Genomic DNA, 15,573 nt, shown 5'->3' with positions numbered 1-15,573 from the left:
CTTGGTCAGCAATCGAGCAACTTAGCGAAGTAGGGAGGAAGGGAAGAGCTTCATGAAAGGCAAGGGTAGTGATGTGTTTTTGCTTTTGTTTTTTATTGTACTAAAATATTTCTGTACTGGCACAATGTCTTTCTTTTTTCCTTTTTTGTTTTTTTTTTTTTGGCCTGGCAGGTTTTTCTTCTTCTATAGCCAGCCCTGATAGAGCCTCTGTTTGCCTAGAATAAAGAGCTAAGCCAGGTGTAAACAGGTGATAAGTGCCTCCATGACCTCCAGGCTTGATGTATCCAGAAGCAGAATTACTTTCCAGAGTCCCTAGTGGGATTCAGATTTTCTCCAGAATTCTAACTTCTTCATGTTCCCTAACCCTCATGCTTCCCCAGACATCATTCACACAGGCACACGCAGCCCCCTCGATCCTTCAAATAACATTGTTCAGAAATACCTGTATCATTCTGCCAGATTTCCCTTTGTTTCCCTGGTCCACTTTTCATGAGAAGAGTCACAGCTCATACCTCAATTCAACTTTGTTTTGAATAAATGGATCCAGAAGAAATGCTTTACAATTCTTGATAATGGGTTTCTCTTCTTTCATTTCAAAGAATTTTTTTTTCTGTTTTTATGTTCAATTGATACATGTATTTAAAAATCCATAAGTGAGTGAGTTAAATGCCTGTCACATAGTCATCATATTATTACCTGAAAGACAGGATATCACTGACATATTCACCACACTGTTAATGTGTAACTAGCATTTTTTTTGTGCTAAACACATGCACGTTAGAAAACAGGGCTGAAGGAATCCTAAGCACAAATCCATCATCACGTTTGCAGGTGTTATTTCAACAGCACTGAAAGGGCCAAAGCATTCGAGTATTATTTCACTTGCTGTCAGCAGTATCAACAGCATAAAGGAAACTAGGGTCAAAATATGAATTGTCTTCCTGGCACACACGGAAGGCACAGCCTTTCTCTGTCAGTGGCCATGCATTTCATTCATACTTTCAGTAAAAGGATGTAAACTTTCGTTTAAAAAGCCAGTTGATGGAGCAATATCTGATTTTACTGAGACCGTAATGATGGAAAAAGCCATTCCTTCTTGATGCTATTCCTGGGGTTTCTGCTGCACACCTCTTCAATAATTGTGTATGGCAATAACAAGTCAGTGGCTGTGTGGGATCACTGGCTCCTCCTCACTGCATTTGTGGGGAGTCAATCTGAGAATTACTGAGATCGAACAAAAGCCACAGTGACTGCAAGACTAGGCCCACATTGATCTGGTAGAAATAGGATGGAGCTGTCAGGTCCAGGCAGAATGCATCCCGCTCCTGGTGAGAGAATTCTTTCCACAGAAAAGGGAAATAATTATTCTCTCCGAGGAAACACTTGAAACAAAAATACACACGCTCACAACAGATTCTAATGGAATCTTGAACATGGAACAGAAAGAACTTTTTTCTTATTTTCTTTTTTTCCTCTTCTTTGTTACATCTTTTTGTAGTTCTTGCTTGGGAAGCATTACGCTGGCGTTCTCTCTGGGTCCTTCTGTGTCTGTCAGTCTATCTGGGCATTTTTAGTTTTTAATCAGCGTATTCACATTTGCACGTCCGGTTTAAAAGGCTTCAGTTGAAACAGAAAGAGGCAGATGCATTTGGTGCATATGAAGGAGGCAGCAATTTCGCTAGAAAACCCGAAACACCCAATCCAGATCCAGCTGTAACCAAACATGTATGGAAAGCAGCGTACAGAATTTTCCATGGCCCGCGGCAGCGATGTTATTCCAACAGTCCCTGAGGTGTCTCCGCAGCTACACGTGCCGTGGAAAGAAATTAGATATCAATGCTAAAGACCTACCAGATGGATATTCAATCAGTGCTTTTGTATAAAATTCTCTCTCTAAATTGAATATTGAAGAAATAGCTACATTTAACTTACAAAATTAACATCTTTGTTTTCCAGCACTCCTCCCTGACATGAATGCTCAGCGCTGAGAATACTAAGGACGGAGCGCCTGTTATATACAGTTACAGGACAAATGAAAATAAGCACTAAGGACAGCTCGAAAATAATTGGCCTACAGCAAGTAGAAAGCAGATTATGAGAAAATGCACAAATGAACAATTATTTTAAATGCCCTCAATTCAACATCTGAGATAATAAATTGCCTTTCTAATAAGAAACATATATATATATATATATATATATATTTTTTTTTTTTTTTTTTTTGACAGAGGCTCACCATTATCGGCCAGGATGTAGTTCCATGGCACGATCTCGGCACTCTGCAACCTCAGCCTCCCAGGTTCCAGCAATTCTCCTGCCTCCACCTCCCGAGTAGCTGAGACTACAGGTGCCCACCACCAGGCCCAGCTAGTTTTTTTGTATGTTTAGTAGAGACGTGCTTGTCTCAAAGTCCTGACCTCAGGTGATCCACCAGCTTTTATCTCCCAAAGTGCTGGGATTACAGGCATGGCCACCAAGCCTGGCCAGACTTTTTGCTTTTTTTTTTAAGTCATTTTCTACTTGCAGAATGCTGCAACTTTCTTCTTAATGTTGCCTTCCAGATAAAAACTCCTAAACTTTATGCATCTCTTTGCACTAAATCCTGACTTTTCCCTTTCATTTCTAAATCCCTTCATACCGAGTCTCCATCTTACCCAGATAAACTCTTTTATTTTTATTTTTTCTAAGACAGAGTTTTGCTCTTGTTGCCCAAGCTGGAGTCCAATGGTGCAATCTTGGATCACTGCAAACTCTGCCTCCTGGGTTCAAGTGATTCTCCTGCCTCAGCCTCCCAAGTAGCTGGGATTACAGGTGCATGGCAACACATTTGGCAAATTTTTTGTATTTTTAGTAGAGAGAGGGTTTCACCATGTTGGCCAGGCTGGTCTCAAACTCCTGACCCCATGATCCTGCCATCTCTGCCTCCCAAAGTACTAGGATGACAGGCATGGGCCACTGTGCCTGGTGCCAGATAAACATGTATTTCTATCAGTCTGTACTCCGCTGTGTACTACATGTGTTATTATCAGTATTGCTAGACATGGTTTCCCTAAAAATTCACTCTTTCACCTCAGCACATTCAAAGTTTGCCCCGTCTTAGAGACCTTTTAACTACTCCAAGGCTCCGTGATGGCTTTTCTGAGGTCTGCCACCATAGAAACAGTTCTGGTATTTTTGGGGGCTGAGGACTAGGGTAAGGCATCCTCAATTTAGAAAATGCAAGATGGCAGAGGTGAGGAAATAGCCAGTTTAAAATGGGTAAAAATAGGCTGTTAAAAATGTAGGGATAGAGTTAGTATGATACGAGGAATACAGTTAGTGTAGATGCTATATTAAGCAAACCGTGGAAGATCTGTGACCAGTGAAGAGGCTGAGGCATCTGTATTGTGCTGGAGTTCAAAGAGCAGGATGGATGAAGAGGAATAAAGGTGAGTTTCTATGCCCAAAGTGCTGATCAGAAGAAGTTATTCTGACACCTACCTCTTTTATTTCACCGTTGGTTGGAATGAGCCATGATGACAGTGGGCACCGAATATTCATTCACTTACTCTGGCTGCAGTCCACACACGGGTGTGTGGATGAGGATGAGACTGTGTAAGGCTATGCCTAGAAGAAATTCAGAAGAAACAAGAATCTATAAAGAGGGGGGGTTTCAAATGGAATACTCTTGAAATAGGGCTTCTGTGACCTTACTGGCCCCAAGTAATAATGGTTTCACATGATGGCTCGGACTATAACCTCACGGGCAAGCAAATCAGAATGGCTCCCATTTATACATGCCCATACTGGGAAACAAAACGGGTATCGGGGATGAGATCTATCTACGTTGAATCAGGAGTGCCAAATCATAAGCACTACCTTGTAAGCATTACAGCATTTTGGGCATAGTCTCCAACAGACTAAACTCTGAAAACTCTACTTTATTCCTCTTCTGCCACCCTACTCTCTGAACTCCAGCACAATACAGATGCCTCAGACTCTTCGTTGGTCACAAATCTCCTGTGGTTTTCTTAATATAGCATCTACACTAACTGCATTCCTAGTATCTGTACTAATTCTTAGCTAACAACAGCTATCAGTTAACCATACATCTTCATTTGCTCTGGGCAGTTCCAGTTCATGCCTTTGGTCACTGTGTAATGTTGCTAATACCCTTGTATCCCCAAAGTTATTTCTATTTGCAAGACAAATAATGTGACCACATTACCAATCCTTGCTGAGCACTGATTACACTGGTAATGTTCTGAATGTTTTATGAGTTGATTTCTTTGAACGGCACAACAGCCTTATTAGATAGGTAGTAAAATCATTTTTACATTTCACATGAGGAAACAGGAGCCTGTGGATTACCTTTCGGATGGTCATACACCGTAGAGGTTAAGGCAGCTGTATAGGGCACCAGCTAGAGAATTCATATAGATTTTGCCAAATTCTACCAAATAATTATTGAGAATACATTTTGAATTATGTTAAATGTTTAGTAGGGAGTTAGGGTGCTTGGAGATTTTTCCCCAAAGTTAAGCAGATCTAACTATTTAAATAAATGACATCCATTGATTTATAAATAAAGACCTCTATCATACTCCCACAGGAAGACCACCTGGAGGAGGCTGGGGTGGAGATGGAGTGAGTGGTTTCAGCTTCTAAAAGGAGCTGGAGCAGGAGTAAAAGTAGGTTCACCTCTAGAGCCCACCAACATAACTGCACTACTTTCTGGCATCCTAAAGAGTGTCTTACAGATCTTACGTGTCCTACAGGTGCTAGAAAAGGAAAATGTTCAGAATGTGGGAGAAGTAGACAGTGAAAAATATAATTGCCCTGTAGTAATTTGTGTTAAGCAAAGAAATATGGTGAATTAATATCTATACACTTCTGAATTTAGTAGCTATTTGTAAGATATTAGCAATGGAGTTGTTCCTTTGGGTACTGTAACTGGCTCTCATAAACCTACTTATGAGATGTGTACTCATAGGTGTTCAATAAATTCTTTATTGGAATGATTTTTGGAAGTGATTAAATTTATATGCACACATATCCATGAATAATCTTGCCATAACAAATTTGCTTTTAGAAAATTATAAAGATTTAACAGCTCAATTTTAATGAGTAGCACACTGGGTGAATGACATTTGTTAAAGCAACTGTCAATGACATTTAATCATTTGGGGGTCCCAAAACCATGACTACTCTATTCAAGTTTGTTCTTGTCCTGAAAGTTTACAATTTTCTAGGTCACAGTCATTCTATTTATATAAAATTGTCAATCTTTGTTAATGAGTACACTCAAAGTTTATACATCATCATGGCATTTCTCAGTAAGTTTTGCTTTTCCTCCAGAATGGTCTGTAATTTGTTGACTGCCTGCTTTACTTAATGCCAGAGAAGCTATTTCCATATTTCTGCTATATGCTGCAAATTTCAACTCTTACTTCAATATTCTGTGTTTATTTCTTTATTTATTATTTTTCTGACCTATTGCATCTGTGTTCTATTCCTGTGGAAGTAGAGTCCACAGTTTTGTCAGAATAGTAATTTTCTGAAGAGGGTAAAAAGTCAACAGTGGATTTAACCAGTGCAGGGGCAAGGGGATCATAAATGCCATTGCAATTTCTATGTAATAGCATAACCATTAACCTTGTTTCCAAGAAATCAGGAACACCAGCCTGGTGCAGTGGCTCATGACTGGAATCCCAGCACTTTGGGAGGCCAAGGCAAGCACATCACTTGAGGTCAGGAGTTTGAGACCAGCCTGGCCAACATGGCAAAATGCTGTCTCTACTAAAAATATAAAAATTAGCCAGGCATGGTGGCACACACCTGTAATCCAAGCTACTCAGGAGGCCGAGGCAGGAGAATTGCTTGAACCTGGAAGGTAGATGTTACAGTGAGCAGAGATTGCACCACTGCACTCCAGCCTGGGCAACAGAGTGATACTATGTCTCAAAAAAAAAAAAAAAAAAGAAAGAAATGGAAAAAAAAATTCAGAAAGACCTGTAACAATGTAGTCTTAATTAACAATGATTTATCTTCTGTTGATTATAGTGGTTATAAATGAGCATTTATACCTATCAACCTAATGCTTTATTAGGAAAGCATTCTATTTACTGTCATTTTATTATTAAATACCATTCTATTTATTTTCAATGCATGAGGTAACAATAACATTCTTGTTTCCTCAACTCCAGCATTGAGAGCACACTTCCTACTTCGTCATGTCTTTAATGTGAAGATACGATGATCTACAGTACATTATACTAGAAATGACTGCCATGCCAACACCCATCCCTCTACTTCTGTTAATGCTCCAACTCTCCTTCAGGTGTCACTTCCCATTCATGAAGTAATATATATGCTTCAAAGAAAGCGTATATACCCTCAGCCTCAAAATTGTATCCTGGTTGACCCACATAAATGCGGGCAACCCAGTATCCCTGACTACCACAGTAGATTCAAGTTGGTAGCATCAATGTAGCCATTAGGGCTTTTGTTTTATACTGCTAAAAAGTGAAAACTTTTTTCAAGATTCTTAGCTTCCTTGCATTGGGTTAGAACATGCTCCTTTAGCTCAGAGAAGTTTGTTATTACCCACCTTCTGAAGCCTGCTTCTCTCAATTAGTCAAACTCATTCTCCATCCAGTCTTTTTCCCTTGCTGGCAAAGAGCAGTGATCCCTTGAAGAGAAGAGGTGTTCTGGTTTTTGGAATTTTAAGCCTTTTTGTGCTGGTTTCTTCCCATCTTTGTGGATTTATCTACCTTTGGTCTTTGAAGTTGGTGACCTTTGGAGGAGGTCTCTGAGTGGACATCCTTTCTGTTGATGTTGAACTATTTCTTACTGTTTGTTAGTTTTCCTTCTAACAGTCAGGCCACTCTGTTGCAGGTCCGCGGTTAGTCAGAATGCCACCTAGAATAACCAGTGTAGAGAAAATCATAAACAACCTGATGGAGCTGAAAAACAGAGCATGAGAATTTCATGAAGCATATACAAGTTTCAATACCCAAATCAATCAAGCAGAAGAAAGGATATCAGAGATTGAACATTAACTCAATGAAATAAAGCAAGAAGGCAAGAATAGAGAAAAAAGAGGAAAAAGAAATGAAAACAAAGCCTCCAAGAAATATGGAATTATGTGAAAAGATCAAATCTACATTTGATCGGTGTACCTGAATGTGACAGGGAGAATGAAACCAAGTTGGGAAATACTCTTCAGGTTATTTTCCAGGAGAACTTCCCAAACCTAGCAAGGCAGGCCCACATTCAAATTCAGGAAATACAGAGAACACCACAAAGATACTCCTAGAGAAGAGCAACCCCAAGACACATAATCGTCAGATTCACCAGGGTTGACATGAAGGGAAAAATGCTAAGGGCACCAGAGAGAAAGGTGGGGTTACTCACAAAGGGAAGCCCATCAGACTCACAATGGATCTCTTGGCAGAAAACCTACAAATCATAAGAGCGTGGGGACCAACATTCAACATCCTTAAAGAAAAAATTTTCAACCCAGAATTTTATATCCAGCCAAATTAAGCTGCATAAGTCAAGGAGAAATAAAATCCTTTATGGACAAGCAACTGAGAAGATATTTTGTCACCATCAGGCTTGCCTTACAAGAGCTCTTGAAGGAAGCACTTAACATTTAAAGGAACAAGCAGTACCAGCCATTGCAAAACCATACCAAATCATAAAGACCATCAACACTAGGAAGAATCTGCATTAACTAACAGGCAATACAACTAGCTAGCATCAAAATGGCAGGATCAAATTCACACATAACAGTATTAACCTTAAATGTAAATGGGCTAAATGCCCCAATCAAAAGAAACAGACTGGCAAATTGGATAGAGTCAAGACCCATCAGTGTGCTATATTCAGAAAACCCATCTTACATGAAAAGACATATATAGTCTCAAAATAAAGGGATAGAGGAAGATTTACTAAGCAAATGGAGAGCAAAAAAAAAAAAAAAGGAAGGGGTTGCAATCCTAGTTTCTGAAAAAACAGACTTTAAACCAACAATGATCAAAAGAGACAAAGAATGGCATTATATAATGGTAAAGGGATCAATGCAACAAGAAGAGCTATCACATATATATAATATATATATTTCATATATAAAAATGCATATATTTTGTATCTTATATATGCGTATATATATATACACATACATACATATATAAATAAATGCACCCAATTTAGGAGTATCCAGATACATAAAGCAAGTTCTTAATGTCCTACAAAGACACTTAGACTCCCAAAAAATAATAGTGGAAGACTTTAACACCCCACTGTCAATATTAGATAGATCAATGACACAGAAAATTAACAAGGATATCCAGGACTTGAATATACATTATTCTCAGCACCACATCACACTTACTCTAAAATTGACCACATAATCGGAAGTAAAATACTCCTCAGCAAATGCAAAAGAACGGAAATCAGAACAAACAGTGTCTCAGACCACAGTGTAATCAAATTACAACTCAAGATTAAAAAAAGTCACTTAAACTGCACAACTACATGGAAAGTGAACAACCTGCTCCTGATTTACTACTGTTTAAATAATGAAGTGAAGGCGGAAATAAAGATGTTCTTTGAAACCAGTGAGAATGAAGATACAACATACCAGAATCTCTGGGTCACATTTAAAGCAGTGTGTAGAGAGAAATTTATGGTACTATATTCCTACAAAGGAAATGAGGAAAGATTTAAAAAAAAAATCAATACCCTAACATCCTGATTAAAAGAACTAGAGGAACAAGATCAAACAAATTCAAAAGCTAGAGGATGACAAGAAATAACTATGAGTAGGAAAGAACTGAAGGAGACAGAGATACAAGACAACCTTTCAAAAAAGCCAAATAATTCAGGAGGTGGTTTTTACAAAACACCATCAAAATAGATAGACCGCTAGCCAGACTGATAAAGAATATGAGAAAAGAATCAAATAGATGCAATAAAAAATGATAAAGGAATATCACCACCAATCCCACAGAAATAGAAACTACCATCAGAGAATACTATAAATACCTCTATGTAAATATGCCAGAAAATCTACAAGAAATGGATAAATTCCTGGACAATTACACCCTCCAAAGACTAAACAAGGAAGAAGTTGAATCCCTGAATAGACCAATAAAAAGGTCTGAAATTGAGGAAGCATTTAATAGCCTACCAACCAAAAAAAGTCCAGGACCAGATGAGTTCACAGCCAAATTCTACCAGATGTACAAAGAGGAGCTGGTACCATTCCTTCTGAAACTATTCCCAACAAATATAAAAATAGGGAATTATCTCTAACTCATTTTATGAGACCAACATCATCCTGATACCAAAACCTGGCAGAGACAATACTAAAAAGGAAAATTTCAGGCCAAAATCCAGGATGAACATTGATGCAAAAATCTTCAATTAAATACTGGCAAACTGAATCCAACAGCACATCAAAAAGCTTATCCATCATGATCAAGTTGGCTTCCTCCCTAGGATGTAAGGCTGGTTCAACATATGAAAATCAATAAATGTAATCCATCACATAAACAAAACCAAAGACAAAAACCACATGATTATCTCAATAGATGTAGAGAAGGCTTTTGACAAAATTCAACAGCTCTTTATGCTAAAAACTCAATAAACTCAGTATCAATGGAACATATCTCAAAAATAATAAGAGCTATTTAAGAAAATCCCACAGCCAATATCATACTGAATGCACAAAAATTGCAAACATTTCCTTTGAAAATAATCACAAGACAAGGGTTCCCTCTCTCACCACTCCTGTTCAATATAGTATTAGAAGTTCTGGCCAGGGCAATCAGACAAGAAAAAGACAAAAAGAATATTCAGTTAGGAAAATAGGAAATCAGATTGTCTCTATTTGCAGATGACATGATTATATATTTAGAAAACTCCATTGTCTTAGCCCAAAATCTCCTTAAGATGACAAGCAACTTCAGCAAAGTCTCAGGATACAAAATCGATGTGCAAAATCACAAGCATTCCTGTACACCAATAACAGACAACAGAGAGCCAAATCATGAGTGAACTCCCATTCACAATTGCTACAAAGAGAATAAAATACCTAGGAATACATCAAACAAGAGATGTGAAGGACCTCTTCAAGAACTACAAACCACTGCACAACGAAATAAGAGAGGACACAAACAGATGGAAAAACATTTCATGCTCATGGGTAGGAAGAATTAATATTGTGGAAATGGCCATACTGTCCAAAGGAATTCATGGATTCAGTGCTATCCCCACCAAAATACCACTGACTTTCTTCACAGAATTGGGAAAACACACCTTAAATTTCATATGGAAACAAATAAGAAACAGCATAGTGAAGACAATTCTAAGCAAAAACAAAACAAAGCAATCTGGAGACATCATGTTACCTGACTTGAAACTATACTATAAGGCTACAGTAAACAAAACAGCATGATACTGGGACCAAAACAGAGATATAGACCAATGGAACAGAGCAGAGGCCTCAGAAATAATGTCACACATCTACAATCATCTGATTTTTGACAAACCTGACAAAAACAAGTAATGGGGAAACAATTCCCTATTTAATAAATCGTGTTGGGAAAATTGGCTAGCCATATGCAGAAAGCTTAAACTGGATCCCTTCCTTACATCTTATACAAAAATTAACTCCAGATGGATTAAATATTTAAACACAAGACCTAAACCATAAAAACCCTAGAAGAAAACCTAGGCAGTACCACTCAGGACACAGGCATGGGCAAGGACTTTCTGACTAAGACACCAAAGCAATGGCAACAAAAGCCAAAATAGACAAATGGGATCTAATTAAACTAAAGTGCTTCTGCACAGCAAAAGAAACTATCATTAGAGTGAACCAGCAACCAACACAATGGGAAAAAGTTTTGCAATCTACCCATCTGACAAAGGGCTAATATCCAGAATCTACAAAGAACTGAAACAAATTAACAAGAAAAACAAACAAACAAATAAAACATCAAAAAGTGGGTGAAGGACATGAACAGACATTTTTTCAAAAGCAGACATTTATGCAGCCTACAAACATATTAAAGAAAGCTCATCATCACTGGTCATTAGAGAAATGCAAATAGAAATGATATTGAGATACCATCTCATGCCAGTTAGAATGGCAATCATTAAAAAACCTGGAGACACCATGCTGCAGAGGAGAAATGGGAATGGTTTTACACTGCTGATGGGAGTGTAAATTAGTTGAACTATTGTGGAAGACAGTGTGGCAATTCCCCAAGGATCTAGAAATGGAAATACCATTTGGCCCAGCAATCCCATTACTGGGTATATACCAAATAATCAAAATGAACTGCTGGAAGTGCTAGAATATACGGGATTGTTTATCCCAGTCAGAGTGCAAATGTCACACAAAGCACATTGGGTTTTGAATTGAGGCCCCAGAAAGGCAAACATTATGAGTAAGGATTACAGCCTAAAGTAGGATATCCATCTTGTACTAAGGAACATATAGCTAAACATGGCCAACAAAATAATAAAACCCATTCTGACTAGATCAAGAATATTCATCAGTTATGTAACTGTTGGTCAGAGTAAAAATCAACCCTTCGCAAAGAAAACAGCACAATGCAGACTCCCTCTAATTCATGTTTACAATAGTCAGAATTAAATTTTACAAATTACTTGACTTATAAAGAAGTTCAGAAATATTACTACTAATCAAGACAAAAAATGATTTAATAACAACAGATTATTGAGACTTCTGAAATAATGAACAAACATTACAAAACAGTTCTTATAAATCAAACATTTAAAGGAAAAGTGAACATGTATAAATAAATGATGAGTAACAGCAGAGAAAAGGAAACTCTAAACAAAATTAAAAATAAAAATTCTAGAGCTGAAAAAAGTTATAATGTCTGAAAAGAAAAATGCACTGAGTGGCTTTAAGGTAAAATTAGAAACGGCAGAAGAAAGTGGCATTTATTTTTCAATAACTTTGAAAAATAAAAGTTATTCAACCTGGACAAAAATGGAAAAGAAAATTATAAAAAAGTCTGATTGCCATATAGAATTTTACATGTATAGAATAACATATGTGTATTTGAAGTTACCCCCCAAAAAGAAAAGAGAAACATATAGAATTATATATATATTTTAGTTATCAGAATAATAAACCTCTTATAGAAAACTATCAAATATAGAAAACGATGTAAAGACATCTCCAAAGTACTTAACTACAAAAAAAGTCTATTGCCAATTAGAATTATACATCAAGATATTTCGTGATAAACAAAACCTAAAAATATTTGTCACCCATAAGACTGTACTAACAGAAATACTAACAAGTGTCAAGGTGAAGTAACATATCACATGGATGCTGAAATTTATATTCAAACAAAAAGTAAAAATTGCAAATATGCTGGTAAACACAGAAATATATATTGTTTCTCTTAAGTTTTAAAAATAACTGATGATTTAAATAAAAAATAACATTTTATTACCAAATTGATAGTATACATGGATTAGAAATAATACATCAATAATGAAAAGAAAGGATTGTGAAAAATAGAATTATGCTGTCAATAGACTCTTAACCTGTTTTTTTTTTTAAGTGGTACAATACTTAATCTAACTTGACTCTATGGAATAAAGGAAATGACATATAATCCCTAGAGAAAATGTCTAATATAATAAAAGATGTGTAACTCCAAGGAAATTAGAAGATAAAAACTGGTATACTAAAAATAGTAAATTGAAGCTAATAAAGAGGGAATGGACGAATATAAGATCAATAAATAGTGCTGAGACAAAAAATGTAAACTCCACTTTGGTAGATATATTGCTAATTACATTAGAAGTAAATGGACTAAAATTTTTAATTAAAAGAGTGATATTATCAGACTGAATAATCAGACCAATGAAGCATTTTTTTAAAGTGCTTAAAACAAACACTTTAAATATACAGGCACAGAGAGAGTGACAATAAGAGGAAAAAAGAAATGTAATGTACACACTAAGCATAAAGAAGATGAGATGGTTTTATGACTTTCAGACCAAGTAGGCATCAAGAGAAGGTGCATTACTGGTGATAAAGTAGAACAGTTCATAATGATTAAAAGACTGATTAATTAAAAACATTTATAACAACTAAAAATGTTCATGCAACTAAAAATAGCATTTTAAAGGCCGGGCGCGGTGGCTCACGCCTATAATCCCAGCACTTTGGGAGGCCGAGGCGGGTGGATCACGAGGTCAAGAGATTGAGACCATCCTGGTCAACATGGTGAAACCCCGTCTCTACTAAAAATACAAAAAATTAGCTGGGCACGGTGGTGCGTGCCTGTAATCCCAGCTACTCGGGAGGCTGAGGCAGGAGAATTGCCTGAACCCAGGGGGCGGAGGTTGCAGTGAGCTGAGATCGCGCCATTGCACTCCAGCCTGGGTAACGAGAGTGAAACTCCCATCTCAAAAAAAAAAATAAAAAAATAAAGCATTTTAAATATACAAAAAATGAAAGAAGGGTGAGATAGACAAATCTATAATCGTAGGTGGAGATTTTAAAACTCTCTGTAAGCAGTATCAAGAAAATGTGATTTATAGACAAAAAAATAAGTAAGAGTATAAATGATAGTAAAAGTCAAACAATGCAGTCAGTTAACTTGACCTAACTGACATGTATAGAACATGGTAAGCAGTAACAGCAGAATACACATGTATTTCTTTGTGAAACATTTACCATGACAAATTATATGTTGGGCCATAAAATAAGTCTTAATAACTTTCAAATATGATAATCTTACAGAGCATTTTCTCTTCTACAGAATTTAAATAGAAATCAACAAAAATAAGATTTCTAGAAAGCTACCAATGCAATACAATGTTAGACCAAACAATTTTAAATAAGTCATGGGTAAAAGGAGAAATCACAGCATTATTAATTTCACACTTAATAATAAAGAAAATGCAACATCAAAGTCTGTGAGATACAGTTACACTAATGCTTAGAGGGAGAACTATATGTTTATATTTGTGTTAGGAAAAAAAGAAAACATTGCACACATGAGAAGGTGTTGCATAAGTAATTGCAGTTTTTGCCGTTAAAAATAGTGCCAAAGTCTCTCTCTCTGTAAATTACCAAGGGAGAGTTTTAAATTTACTCTCCTTTATTTAACTTGATAAATCATCACATTAGCAAGCTAAATAAAGGAGAGCAAAGTTAACCTAAAACATGTAGAAAAAAAAAAATTAACAAAGAACAAAAATCAGGGAAATAGAAGAAAAAAGAATAGAGAAAAATAAAGCCCAAACTTCTCAATCCGGAAATCTATGTAAAGATATATTCTGTTACCCAAAAATTTAAGGAATGTATCACTTACAAGACAGCACTAAAAGAAATACTAAAGGAAACCTTTCAAAACACTGTTAAAATGAATAATCCCAGAAATAGTGCTTAGAAAAGAGGCTATAAAATTGTAAATTGCCAATCTCAATATTAAAAGAGAAAATATCACTCCTGATTTTACAACTGTTACAAAATGACATTACGAATGACAGATTATCAGGAACAACCTTATAAAAATAATTATGACCACATAAAGTGGACTAATCCTTTGAAAAACACAATGTACTGAAACTGACACTATAAGAAATAGATCTGAATAGCGCCATATTTTTTCAAAACATTTAACTGAAATTAATAAAACGTTTCCCAGAAAGGACATTTCAAGCTCAGTTTTGCAGGTGAATTTCAAGAAGTATTTAAGAAAAAAATTAGACCAATATCACCCAAATATCTGCACAAAATAGAGAAGAAAAGAACGTTTTCCAACTCATTTTATAAAGTCAGCATCACACCATTTCCAAAAGCTGACTAGGACATTATAAGAAAAGGAAAGTCACAGAAAAATATTTCTAGTTAATATACTTCCACATTCTAAGAAGTCATCTTAGAAAATTGATCTTGTATGCTTAAAGGCTAAAGTCAATTAATATACTTATGACCCTTTCAAGGGACTTAAGACTTTGAATTTTAGATTGTCCTATGAAAGTTCTGGTTTGGTGCTGAATAAAAATTAATACTGTGATGAATAAATTTTACAGAAGTTAGTGTTTATTATCACAAGCTCAAAGTAAGACCCCAACAGAAGAAATCAGGCTGGGAATCTTCCATGAACAAGGCTTTGTTAATAGTCTCAGTTCCTCCTGGGAGATACCGTCGGGAAGGTGGCGATGGTGTTTGTCTGTTGAGGTGTACCGTGCCAGATAGCATTCACCACTCTCTAGTTACACCATTAAACTATATCGTTATATAAGAAACCAGTTTAACCATATATGTATACAACTAGTTTAACCATGTGTGTGTGTGTGTGTGTGTGTGTGTGTGTGTGTATACATATGCACATATATATATATACCCTTACTGAATTTTTGTCTATGAATATATATATATATATATAAATCTATGGTTAATATATTTAACCATATTGTATAGTCACCAGTCATTGGTAGTCACTAGTCCATAGGAATATCTTATTGAAGGGGAACATGTGGGTGATCTTAGTTTTATGGCCCTGAAGTAAGACTCCAGGT

General features: G+C 36.3%; 1 protein-coding gene across 9 annotated transcripts in view; it reads right to left on the bottom strand.

Moving 5' to 3' along the window:
• LOC128931694 (uncharacterized) overlaps positions 1 to 15,573 on the bottom strand; it is an 818,901-nt gene that overhangs the window by 18,159 nt on the left and 785,169 nt on the right. For all 9 annotated transcript variants that reach the window (XR_013533632.1, XR_008480428.2, XM_078368202.1 and 6 more), the window contains 2 exons: positions 6,590 to 6,900; positions 3,481 to 3,606 (listed from right to left, as the gene is read on the bottom strand). The gene's annotated coding sequence lies outside the window, so the exon portion shown is untranslated. The remainder of the gene's footprint in view (positions 1 to 3,480; positions 3,607 to 6,589; positions 6,901 to 15,573) is intronic.

Source organism: Callithrix jacchus, chromosome 4 (assembly GCF_049354715.1).
Source record: "Callithrix jacchus isolate 240 chromosome 4, calJac240_pri, whole genome shotgun sequence".
Taxonomy (NCBI): Eukaryota; Metazoa; Chordata; class Mammalia; order Primates; family Cebidae; genus Callithrix; species Callithrix jacchus.
The sequence above is the reverse complement of the archived record's forward strand: the minus strand, read 5'-3'. Positions and strand labels throughout refer to the sequence as shown.